Raw genomic sequence first — 13,083 nt, 5'->3', positions numbered from 1 at the left:
ATTACAAATATTTGTGCTATAAAAACCAAAAGAAATAGTATTTTTCAATTCACCTCATGCAAGTACTGTAATACAATCTCTTTATCATGAAAGATGAACTTACAAATGTGGAATTATATACAAAAAAACCTGCATTCAAAAATAAAACAATGTAAAACTTTAGACCCTACAAGTCCACTCAGTCCTACTTTTTATTCATTCAGTCACTCAAACACGTTTGTTTACATTTGTTTTTGAGTGCAGTTACGTAACAAACAAAAAGAAATTGCATTACGGTATTGTATGAGATGAATTGAAAAATATTATTTCTTTTGTTTATCATTTTTACAGTGCAAATATTTGTAACAAAAATAATTATATAAAGTGAATACTGTACACTTTGTATTCTGTGTTGTAATTGAAATCAATATATTTGAAAATGTAGGAAAACATCCAAAAATATTTAATAAATTTCAATTGGTATTCTATTGTTTAACAATGTGATTAAAACTGCAATTAATCACAATTTTTTATTGCAATTAATTTTTTAGTTAAGCGCGTGAGTTAACTGCAATTAATCGACAGCCCTATTAAGAACCATAAACAACCATCCCCCCCCCCTAAATTGTTGATATCTTTATCCAAACACCCATGATGGAACTATCTGATTTGGAGATTGCTTTGAGCAATGGTATAGCTTACAGTGACAGACCAGAAGTTATGAAGCCCTGGTATGACAACGATGCTAAGGATTCTGGTTCTTATTCTCAGGCAATTTATGAACAGCAGAGAATTTCTCATTTCCACATGCTCAAACTTTCAGTCCAGGAGGCAACACCTACATCAAAAGCGTTTCCCCCCAAAGTTTCTCTATGGCATGCCATTATGGTGATTCCTTTTCTGAGTGAATAGAGTGCAAACTTTCCAAATAGTTCTCTTTCAATCTATGGTTCTTTATAATGCTCACATTGCACCAGATAATGGGTTTCAAGATCCATGGTATTATCCACATGCAACCAATCTCCTTGGAGGGCTCTCAGCAGCGTTCAAATCCATGTGGGGGGAAGGAGAACCAAAGGGAAAGATATTCACTGTCTATAGCACCACAGAGATTCCCTCCAAAAGGTAATGCAGCTGATCTGTATTACCAATCCTGAAGCACCCCTTCTGTGGTAAGCGACATGTAAGGGTGTCTGCATGGCAGTAGTGGCCCCATGTTCTGCCAGGGAGGGAGTGGTGCCCAAGGCATGGAGGCAGTACACAATAGGAGAAATCTGGGGGCAACCCCCTTGGCCTGTTCCATGGGATGGGGGACAATTTCCCATCAACCTTTATTGAAAATTAGAGTAAGTTAAGAGTCTCCTTGTGCTATAGTATTCCTCATTATTTTTTAAAAATGAAGGGATATATATTCTTTACTTGATAAATGGGTGTGTGCGCACATGTATGTGTGTAATTCATCACTGGGATATCTCACAAAACTTCATTGAAGTGAATTTGTGGAACAGATATTCAGACCTTTGTGTATCTCACTCACAAAAACTAGCCTGATCACTGCTCTTGAATGACCAAACAATGCCTCCACTCAGCTGAAATGTTTCCAGTGAAGCTGTAAGTGAACAAGAAGCTTGAATCAAGCACTGGAATAAAAGCCCTCCACAATTTCAAAGAAAAGATAATAGATTTGGTTTGGTTCCAAACATCGTCAGCTAGATGAACACCAAGGACAATGTTTAGTTATAGATTAATAATCCAAAGTACAAATAGTTCTGAACAAATTGGGGGAAAACATAAAACCACAATATTAAGCAAACCAGAGGCCAAAGGTCTGCCTGCGGTTACTAACCATTCTCAGAGTTATATTTTTTTTTAAAAGTGATGACAGAAACTATACTTAATAAGCCACTGAACTTTGCAACACAAATATTAAGGTGAATCAGCCTGAATCATATATGCTGCAAAGAATCATGAGATGTAAAAATCAATTACAGTGCGCACAGATCATAGTTCTCATGCAAACAGCAGTAATGAAATCACATTTTTTTGCTGAACAGGAAAATGAAGATTGCTTTGCTCTCATTTAACAAGGACTCTCATTTAGAAGGGAGGGATTCTAAATTATGATTTAAGTTTATTATGGAAAGTTCTCAAGAGTTCTCATGTCTGCATGCTCCTTTAAACTGACTGGTGAAATACCAACTTATATGTGAAAGAATCTAGACCAAATTCCATATGAAAGAAAACTGGCATAATCATCTCATTATTTAGGTGACCATGTGGCTGTAATATGTAACACCACTGGAATTCTACTTTAATTATATTTACTGTCAACTGCTTCTAAAGCATTACCTACAGAAATAACATGGGTTATGGATTGTTAAAATATCTGAGGAGTAAATGGAAAAAGAAAGAGAGATGGACTTCTTTCAACAGAAAGATAACAGCTAGAAAGACAAATTCAGACCTAGTACAAATGGACTGCAATTTCATATATACCAGGTCTGAATTTTGCCTCACATTTTTTGAACTATAATAATTCCTTAGTTTGTACCACTATGTCCACCATCGAGGGTGACAGCAGAAGGCACAACTCCTGTTGGCTTCAATGGGGGCTGTATGTGCATACTCTGGCCAAAAAAATTTGTTTCATGACATTTGGCACAAATAATGTCACCATTTTGTTTTGCCTAACTTCACACCTTTCCCCACAGCTTCACCCCCACCCCAATTCTGGTTTAGTTGTAATTTCCCTGAAATCTTGAACAAGTTTGCATGTTTAATCAGCACTGAATTTTAAGCCTGGAGATTTCCTGACCAATTTGACGTCTGATAAAACTTAAACCAGAGCATCATATCCTTTAGACTCAGATTCTATGGTACCATTCTATATGCACTGTATCAAACTATTAACATTTTTGCAACATACAAAGAGGCTTTTCTTTTGGTTCCCAAACAAATGACCTTTTCAAATTCATAACGAGGTATGAATCGAGCTAAATGGACTTCAAGGTGAGTCATTCATTAATCATAAACAAAACAGGACTGGAATCAAGGACACATCAGCACATACTGTAAAGGTAAAAGGTTGCACAAGCTTTTTATTTAATATTAACTACATTATGGTTTTTTTTATGTGAATTCTGAGAAGTTGATTTTCTCAGCTTGTTTGGAAGTGTTCAAAGTGACTGGCTAATCGCTCTCCTCAACCGCACTTTCCCTTCAAGTTAATATTTGTTTAACAAAACTGTATCATGTGTTATGTGTTTCTCTTCCTGATGTTAGAAAGCTATGAACATATTTAGACTAACATTATTTTGGCAATTATGTAAATACAAAATGTACATAATTTCACGATCAGAGGAGTTCTGGGACAAAGCCTGACGTGGCTAACTCCACTGGAATCAACTATTTCATTGGAGTTATATTGACAGAGAATTTGGCCCATAACATGTAAGAAGAGGCACGCGGTGAAGGCCACTCATTGCATTTACAGAGCTCCACTCAGCATAGCTGAGAAAGTGGGGGGTGGGGAAGGAGAGAATGATTTAAACCAACTTTGCTGTTCTTAGCCCTTGAGACCAGGTTGGGGTCAGTAATGCAGTTTAGGGTGAGGACTTCTCTAAATTACACCTCACTGCCCCTTCAGATTTAAAAAAAAAAGAAAAGAAAAAATATCAGTCAAGTAATCAATAAGATCAATAATTCTTCTCTAACTTGTTATTGTCCATGTGAGGGGGAAATGGATGGCGAGCACAGTTCCTAACAGCTGTTTTGAACGGAAATACTGAGCTCTGATCTGGATGGTGGATGCTGAGCTAGGAATATACAAGAGGTTGGGTTCAAAGGCCTCTCCTGATCTTATGTACACCCGTTTTACATCCGTGTAATTCCATTCACTGCAGTGGAGCTATTCTTGATTTACATCAGAAGCAGTCTCAAGGTCTTGGACATGAAGGGGGGGTGAGCTCTTCCTCCCATACGCAGCAATGTAAGACCTAGCAAGGACCATGGTGGGCAAGGTGAGAGTTGAGTGACCCATTTGGAAAGTACCAGGTCTAATCTGAGGGGGGTTAACAGTGAGAGTGCCACAGGCAGAAGACAGCATATCGATTTAAGACCATATACCAAGGTAACAGGCTTGTCCTTTATACGGGCAGACTTTTCATCTTCAGTTCTGACTTCAAAAGATGTGGAGCACAGAAGTTGGTGAGGCAGATTCACGAAACTAAACAGCATAATCACCTACAAGCTCTGTAGCCCAACCAAGACCCAAGTTCTGTTGTAAACACAACAAATGTAGCTATTGATTACATATATATGCCAAGAGTTCAGTGGTGTCTAAGCCTGGCTCTCTCTGCACTAGGTGTGCAACAAAACAAAGGTCAACTGGCAACTCTGTATTTTCATAGGAAGAACGAATAGTATTTGGAAAGCAGAGGAAATTAAATTCAACGGCTGCACCAGTTGCATCCAAAGCTGACATTCATATTGTCTGAACATACTTATTCTGTGAGCATATCTGACTGAAAGGTTCAGCAGCAGCTTGAGACACTTTCAACAAACAAAGGTGATTTAAACACATGGGGCCACGCTGCGATGTTGCACTTGTGTGATGAAGGGACTGAGTGGAGATACTCTGAGGCCCAGGGCAGAAGAAGGCAGTCTGACATAAAGAGAGCAGGGAACAGCACTCTCAACACGTGGGGCAAACGAAGCAGTGTGCTTTCTCCATAGAGCCTGCTGCAAAACACTAACAGCCATACTGGGACTGGGGTAAGATGGGTTTCTGGCCACCCCATTGACTACATTTTTCAGGGGATCGTTGGATGCTGCTGGGTATGCTAGCCAACCTCCCACCCCAAAAATGTAGGGAGTGCTAGAGGCAGTATAGTGTGTGGCTCTACATTTTTGCATAGTGGGGAGAGGAGAAAGGGAAGAGGTCTTCCTAGCAATGCATGTGCACAGCTGCTCAGATAGTCCAGTGATGGGCATGATCTAAAAACCTATACAGGCAACTTTAACTTTAGCAAATAACTTTTCATATAATTGTTCTAGACTTTCCATCAACTTGCCTGTTTTTCTGCAAGCTCTCCTCCAGGAGAGGGCAAATAGGGCAATACTTTCCTCTCTGATACGTATCGTGGACCTATTATCAACACTGTTGATACTTCAGATAAAGAGCCAAATATTGGCCCATGTGTAAATGGCTCCAAAACAGATATGTAATATGATGGAAAACAGCTCTATTGTGAGCCCTTAATCTGACAAGGAATCCTCCCTCCCCACCATCACACACCATAGCAGCCCTGAAGCAGGATTACTATTACTCGTCTGAGGCACTGGTGGGTCAGGAGGGTGACAATGTCAGAAACCCCCTGAGGTGGTTCTTGGGGCCCTGGTGATCAATAATATTGAGTCACCACTCTCAGAGCAGATTATTCAGAGTGATCTGGACTGCTTGGTAAACTGGATACAAGCAAACAATATGTGTTTTCATACAGCCACATATAAAGTTATACATCTAGGAACAAAGAATGTAAGCCATACATATAGGATGGGGACTCTATCCTGGAAAGCAGTAACTCATAGCGGATAATCAGCTGAACATGAGCTCCCAGTGCGACGCAATGGCCAAAAAGGCTGATGTGATCCAAGGATGTATAAATAGGGTAATCTCAAGCAGGAATAGGGAAGTTATATTACCTCTGTATTTGGCATTGTGAGACTGCTGCTGGAATACTATGTCCAGTTCTGCTGTCCACAATTTAAGAAGGATGCTGATAAATTAGAGAGGATGAGTGAAAGAACCACGAGAAATATTAAGGAACAAAACTTTAATAATGGACTTCAATAACAGACTCTTCAATTTAGCAGACAAAGGTATAACAAGATCCACTGACTGGAAGCTGAAGCTAGACAACTTCAGACTAGAAATAGGGTGCCTGTTTTTTGAGTTGTTTTTTTTAAACAGTAAGGGTTACTAACCACTGGAACAATTTACCAAGAAAAGTGGTGGATTCTCCATCACTCCCAATTTTTAAATCAAAATTGGATGTTTTTCAAACAGATAGGCTCTAGTTCAAAAAAGAATTGCTTGTGTTATGCAGGAGATCAGATGAGAAAATGACAGTGATCTCTTGTGTTATAATCTGTGAAATCTATTCTTGCCCTGGTCAGTGCTGGATGGACAGTTCTCATTACCAAGTAAGGAGCCCTACACACACTAAATGTCCAAACCACACATCCTTTTGCTCTTGACTCATCATGGAATAAGAATAAAGTGTCTTTTGTAGCATATCACATGTCTCTCGGAGCACCACCTCTCTAGAGGCTTTGGGGAAACCTCAGAATCAGGGAGGAAATGTCCAATCCCACAGAATCTGGCCTTTAGCAATAAAGATATGAGAGGCAAACATTGCCCTTAGCTTTTCAGGTGTGTTAAGTATCTCCCAGACTACAATTTAAATGAAGAAATACAAAATATTATGTCCACTTACGTAATCAATCCCACGATCATGTTTTCCATACCTTATCTGAATAACCGATGCAAGTCCTGGAGGGCTGCTGTGGTATCTTTTTCCATAATAATCCCGTCACCTTCCATCTGTTAATAATTAGCTACGTAATCCATGTGTCATGTTATATAGTCATCAAAAAGTGCTGTTACCTGCATATAACACACACAAAACAGTATGAGAAGATACTTTTAAAAAGAAGAGAGAACCTTAAACATTAATAAGTAGAAAATCTGGGAAATCAAAGCATTTTTCCTCCCTTTTTTTTTTTATAATAGCCTTTCATTCTTTTTATGATTTTGTCTTTGAAAGCTCTTTCTGTGGATGACAGTTGATATTGTTCTTCCATCCTTCTGCAGACAGCATTAGGGAGGGAGAGAAAAAAAAACTATTGTAGAGCTTCTCGTCTCTGCAACATGATTTTTATAATTAATATATACAACTGAGCAGAGAAAGGTACGTTATAATGAAGTGCAATTAAGAGGTGTTTGTTCCTGTCCCACACATAAGATGACTATAATTTCCCTGGCTGTTTAGAAGTCAACCATTATCATTATATTTCACACATATCTTTTCTACTTTTTTTTTTTTTTTTGCACTCCTGATTTTGTTTATTTTCAATTAAAATACCAAACAAACATGCGTTTGGAAAATCTGATATTCTGTTAACATCATCTTTTAATTATACGTTTTAGCAATCATCAAATCTAACATCCCACTCACAAAACCAAATTCTGTTCCAATGTAAATCCGGAATAACTCCATTCATGCTATGGAATTATGCTGTATTTACACTGAGGTAAAGGAGAACAGAATTTGCTCTGTCCCCAGTCAGTCTGGCTCACATGCAACTTCTGAGTTATTAATCAATTAATTTTAAAATTAACTTACTGTAGAACAGTGGGTTTGGTTTACCAAAGCTGGGTTTTGACTGTAACGCCCAAATTTCAGGTTTGCATTATTTGTATTGTGGTAGCACCTGGAGGCTCCAGCCCCATTGTGCTAGGGTCTGTACCAACATGTAATAAGAAAATGTTCCTATCCTGAAGAATTTACAATTCAAATTCACAATGAGACAACCAGTGGATGCAGGAGACAGAGAAGAGGAGCACACGGAAATAAGGTTCTGTTTGATATGGATCTGACAGTTTGTGCTTTAACTACAACCCCAACATGTTGGTGCCTTAATACTGATATTAAGAATAAAGATGGACTAAGCCAACAAAAGCTGATTCAATTGTGGATCAAACTTTGCAGGTCAGGCCTGGGTTTACAGGAGGTTGATCCATAATGCTGAATCTGGCCCTCCCCAAACTTAGTTTTGGAGGAAGTCCAGAACTGAAGCTGTCTATGAGTTTTGCAGGTTGGACCAATCGCTAAGACTGCGAAGGAGCTAACCAAACACGCTCCCTCTTTAGATTTGGAAAAACCTTGTAAACCAATTCTGCAAAGCACCTAATTGTGACAGTGCAAAGCCAAACCAGCATTTATAGCCTTATTAAAGCCCAGTGAATCCAATGAAAAAACTACCTCTGATTTCGATGGGCTTTGGATCAGGTCTGTATAATTTTGCTCAGACCCTATTTACAACCATAGGTAAAGAGCATACTGTTTTTGAAAACAAGATTAAAACAGATTTAAAAATGTTATTAAACCTAATGTTAAAAAATTATATAATACACAGGTTAAGAAAAGAGTGTCTGTATATCTGGGTATAGTGGTTAGATTATCCACAAATACAAAGTTTGTTTTAAAAGTCATAAGATACATATAGTGCCTAATCAGCAATAACCCAAATTTAGGTGAATAAATTTAACAATACAATTTAGATATTAGCATTCAAGTATTTGGGTACATCACTCATGAAAAGTTATACAGAGAGTTGGTTGTGGAAAGCAAATATATCAATACATGAAGATTGTCCTTCAGCAATTGAGAATTTAGGGTAGCACTACCCCTGCCTATCTTGTGGAGAAGACTTTGGAGAAGAACGAGGGTATTGATTCTTAGAGCTGAGTGAATAATTTCCAGCTGTATTATTAAATGAATGTATCCTCCATCTCTGCTAATAGAGTGGCACAATTTCTTTGAAAAATGTCAAGAAGTTTGAAGCACAGATAGAAATTTTACCCTTTGTGAGCACTTGTCCTAGTAAAACTGAATAGCTCAATTTTTCACAGAGAGGGAACATAAAAGGGGTGTGAGCACAGCAAAACAAATTCATTTTTAAATTGGAGTGAATATTTGCCAAACTTCCTTGTGGCATTTGCTCAACTGTACAAAACACTTGCTGGGGAAAAAAAGTTTCATATTTTATTTAGATACATCTAAATCCATTTAAATCTATCTAAAATGTCATTTTTAAATTCATTGTTGGGGTTCCCCAAATGATCTAAAATATAAAAAAATTAAACCTTCTGTTTTTCAAAACATATTCTCCATTTACCCTGTTAGATTAGTGACCTACCCTCATATCTGTGCTCTCTTACTCTCTGCTAGTGTCTCCAACAAGCTTCACTTCAACAAACTACAGCAGATAAAAATTACAGGATCAACTTCCACATCCTGAATCCCTGCAAAAACTTTCCCCTCAGTATCTCTTATTCAGTTCTCTGTTTTTCAATGTGATATTTCGGCAGAATTTAGTCTGCTTGTTTTAATATTGTTTTATTTGACTATTAATTTAATTGGACAGAAGGGGCCTTCCCAGGAGCACCGCCAGCTTTTTTGCCACCATAGGCATCAGAAGGTCCTGCCCCCGAAATACCGATGATGACCGGGGCGGCCAAAGATCCGGCCGCCGCTGTCGCCGCCCCACAAATGTTAGTGCCCTAGGCGACCGCCTAGGTCGCCTAATGGGTTGCGCCGACCCTGGACCTTCCCACTAGGCTGAAATGTTCAGTGTCTAGTACCTGTGCAATAGAGTGCATTATCATGTGTGACTTCTCTTATCTGCTATCAATAAGCCATTTTGCACTGGTATCCCTTCACATTATGTTTTATACTGAAAGTCATAAAAAAACCCTCTTATTTCAAAGAAAAAAAACATCCAATCCACCCAGCTCTCCCCCACTAACTAAGAAAAAACCCAAGTCTGCCAAAGTACTGATCTTATCCCAGCTGCTCTGTAGTACATGTGTTAAAGTGACCATGTAGATTTCTCACAGTATCCATCTATGTTAAAAAACAGATTTGATGGGATTTGCATGTTGTTAATTGATTACAAGTGAGGAGCCAGCCATATCTTTCAACAGTTATGGAAAATTATTTGCTATAATACACATCTGGAAACAAGGAAATGGACAAGAAGGTCAGTCTTTCTAATTTCATTTTTTGGATTGCATAAAAAACCCTAAACAATTAGAAACTAAACCACCTTTTCTTCTTAGGCTCCTTTCTAATCTCCCCCAAACTCCTCATTAATCCTTTGTCTTCCCATATTTAGTTAACATTTTATTGTACTGCCTACAGTGAGCCAGTTATTGAAAGCAAAGAAACCGAAACTGCATGGCATCTGTCATGGGATAAACAGCATTCCTGCATAAACTACAGACTCCATTCCTGCAAACACTTTTGCTTGAGTAACTTTACTTAAATGACAGGTTTCAGAGTAGCAGCCGTGTTAGTCTGTATCCGCAAAAAGAACAGGAGTACTTGTGGCACCTTAGAGACTAACAAATTTATTAGAGCATAAGCTTCTCTAATAAATTTGTTAGTCTCTAAGGTGCCACAACTACTCCTGTTCTTTTTACTTAAATGAGTAGTGCTATTCAGTTCATTGGGATTATTCACACGAGTAAGGAACTAAGAAGATTGCATAGCTGTAGTACCATTCATTCACCAGAGATGGTTACATAACCATTTAATGGACTGGAAAGGAAATGCCATATTGTCATGAGCATGGCACAATTCTCATCCTTTTCACCTTGTCCCAGGTTGGAAAGCTCCATAAATAATCTTAAACTAGTAACTCTTAAGTGACAGCTTGCTGTACTATCCCACTTGCTACCAGGCCGGATCCCAGTCTATTTAAATCTTTAGGGTCATGATCTTCATTTTGCTATTAAAAGGCACTGGCTGAAAACTCATTGGGCCAGAATCTTAGGTTTTATAAATTGGCATAGCTCCATTGAAATCCATTGTTTCAATTATTCTACTGTTACAAATCATACTGTTCTTATAGCAAATAACTTTTCAGACAAAGTTTTCTCTCACTCAGGTATGTTACCTACATTGTGTGGCTTAAAATTTTAGAGGAATAGTTAGAAATTGTTTAAGAAATATCAGAGGATATTTATCCTCCTCCCCACAAACAGTCTTGGAATTCAGATTCTCTCCCTATAGATTTCTTTCCTGATCAACATATTATATAAAAATACATCTTGACTTTGCTTTGCTAAGAAAGGCTCTAAATACTCAGTGTAGCACAGCAGGAAGCTCCTTTAAAGCAGTTTAGATTGGTGGGTGGATTGAGAGGGGAGGAGACCACAATTATACCCCATTTCAATGACATGTCTGGAGATGCAGTGACTCCAGACAAAGAAGCTGAAATGTATGAAAGTTGCCATGTCTTCAAGACAGACCTAAAAATACCTGCCTGAACTGCAGGTTTGAAACCATTTCCAAGAGCAGTTCACATAGGCTTTCCTGCTGGGAGCCTAAGACAGCACTGAATCATTTACAACAGGCTGTCTAGAGTACCTGGTTATCAGTGAGAGTGAAGCACAAAGCACTTCTCTACTTAGTGCAAACATATAGTCTTCTTTGTACATGCAGGTAACTACATCTCTCTCTCCTCCAGTTGTTACTCAGGTAAAACTCCGACTCACTCTTATTGCTGATCATCATGATGTGCCATGCATTAATAATGTTTGCCGACGTGAACTAAAGTAGACCATTCCAAAAAAATCAAGACCAGAGCTGAGATCTTTGAATAGAATTCTGGAATGGCTACCAACCACACAATAGTCTGCAATTCTCAGAATACTTGTCACATGAAGCCAAAGTTGCTAAATAGTGTAGCTTCCTCCAACTTGGCACAAGGTACACATTTCAGTTCAGAAACCATTTCGGGCTAGGGATGGGTACTCTCACACCCCTTGCCACTAAAGGAATTTACTTTTGTGGTCTTGGTGTCAAGCAAGCTCTTTTGAAACCCAAAACAATTATTTCCTAACTGAGATTAGCCCAACAAAGCCATCACATGGGGCACATTATTAGAAATATCCATAGAATCATAGAATCATAGATTATAGGACTGGAAGGGACCTCGAGAGGTCATCGAGTCCAGTCCCCTGCCCGCATGGCAGGACCAAATACTGTCTAGACCGTCCCTGATAGACATTTATCTAACCTACTCTTAAATATCTCCAGAGACGGAGATTCCACAACCTCCCTAGGCAATTTGTTCCAGTGTTTAACCACCCTGACAGTTAGGAACTTTTTCCTAATGTCCAACCTAGACCTCCCTTGCTGCAGTTTAAACCCATTGTTTCTGGTTCTATCCTTAGAGGCTAAGGTGAACAAGTTCTCTCCCTCCTCCTCATGACACCCTTTTAGATACCTGAAAACTGCTATCATGTCCCCTCTCAGTCTTCTCTTCTCCAAACTAAACAAACCCAGTTCTTTCAGCCTTCCTTCATAGGTCATGTTCTCAAGACCTTTAATCATTCTTGTTGCTCTTCTTTGGACCCTTTCCAATTTCTCCACATCTTTTTTAAAATGCGGCGCCCAGAACTGGACACAATACTCCAGCTGAGGCCTAACCAGAGCAGAGTAGAGCGGAAGAATGACTTCTCGTGTCTTGCTCACAACACACCTGTTAATGCATCCCAGAATCATGTTTGCTTTTTTTGCAACAGCATCACACTGTTGACTCATATTTAGCTTGTGGTCCACTATAACCCCTAGATCCCTTTCTGCCGTACTCCTTCCTAGACAGTCTTTTCCCATTCTGTATGTGTGAAATTGATTTTTTCTTCCTAAGTGGAGCACTTTGCATTTGTCTTTGTTAAACTTCATCCTGTTTAACTCAGACCATTTCTCCAATTTGTCCAGATCATTTTGAATTATGACCCTGTCTTCCAAAGTAGTTGCAATCCCTCCCAGTTTGGTATCATCCGCAAACTTAATAAGCGTACTTTCTATGCCAATATCTAAGTCGTTGATGAAGATATTGAACAGAGCCGGTCCCAAAACAGACCCCTGCGGAACCCCACTCGTTACGCCTTTCCAGCAGGATTGGGAACCATTAATAACAACTCTCTGAGTACGGTTATCCAGCCAGTTATGCACCCACCTTATAGTAGCCCCATCTAATTTGTATTTGCCTAGTTTATCGATAAGAATATCATGCGAGACCGTATCAAATGCCTTACTAAAGTCTAGGTATACCACATCCACCGCTTCACCCTTATCCACAAGGCTCATTATTCTATCAAAGAAAGCTATCAGATTGGTTTGACATGATTTGTTCTTCACAAATCCATGCTGGCTGTTCCCTATCACCTTACTACCTTCCAAGTGTTTGCAGATGATTTCCTTAATTACTTGCTCCATTATCTTCCCTGGCACAGAAGTTAAACTAACT

The 13,083-nt window shown here is 38.9% G+C and overlaps 1 long non-coding RNA gene across 2 annotated transcripts in view; it reads right to left on the bottom strand.

Annotated features, from left to right (window-relative positions):
- Positions 1 to 13,083, bottom strand: part of LOC135975604 (uncharacterized) — a 374,283-nt gene that overhangs the window by 7,971 nt on the left and 353,229 nt on the right. For both annotated transcript variants that reach the window (XR_010592550.1, XR_010592551.1), the window contains exon 4: positions 6,508 to 6,646. This is a non-coding gene — a long non-coding RNA (uncharacterized LOC135975604). The remainder of the gene's footprint in view (positions 1 to 6,507; positions 6,647 to 13,083) is intronic.

Source organism: Chrysemys picta, chromosome 14, assembly GCF_011386835.1.
Source record: "Chrysemys picta bellii isolate R12L10 chromosome 14, ASM1138683v2, whole genome shotgun sequence".
NCBI classification, from domain to species: domain Eukaryota; kingdom Metazoa; phylum Chordata; order Testudines; family Emydidae; genus Chrysemys; species Chrysemys picta.
This window is presented reverse-complemented; position numbering and strand designations above follow the sequence as displayed.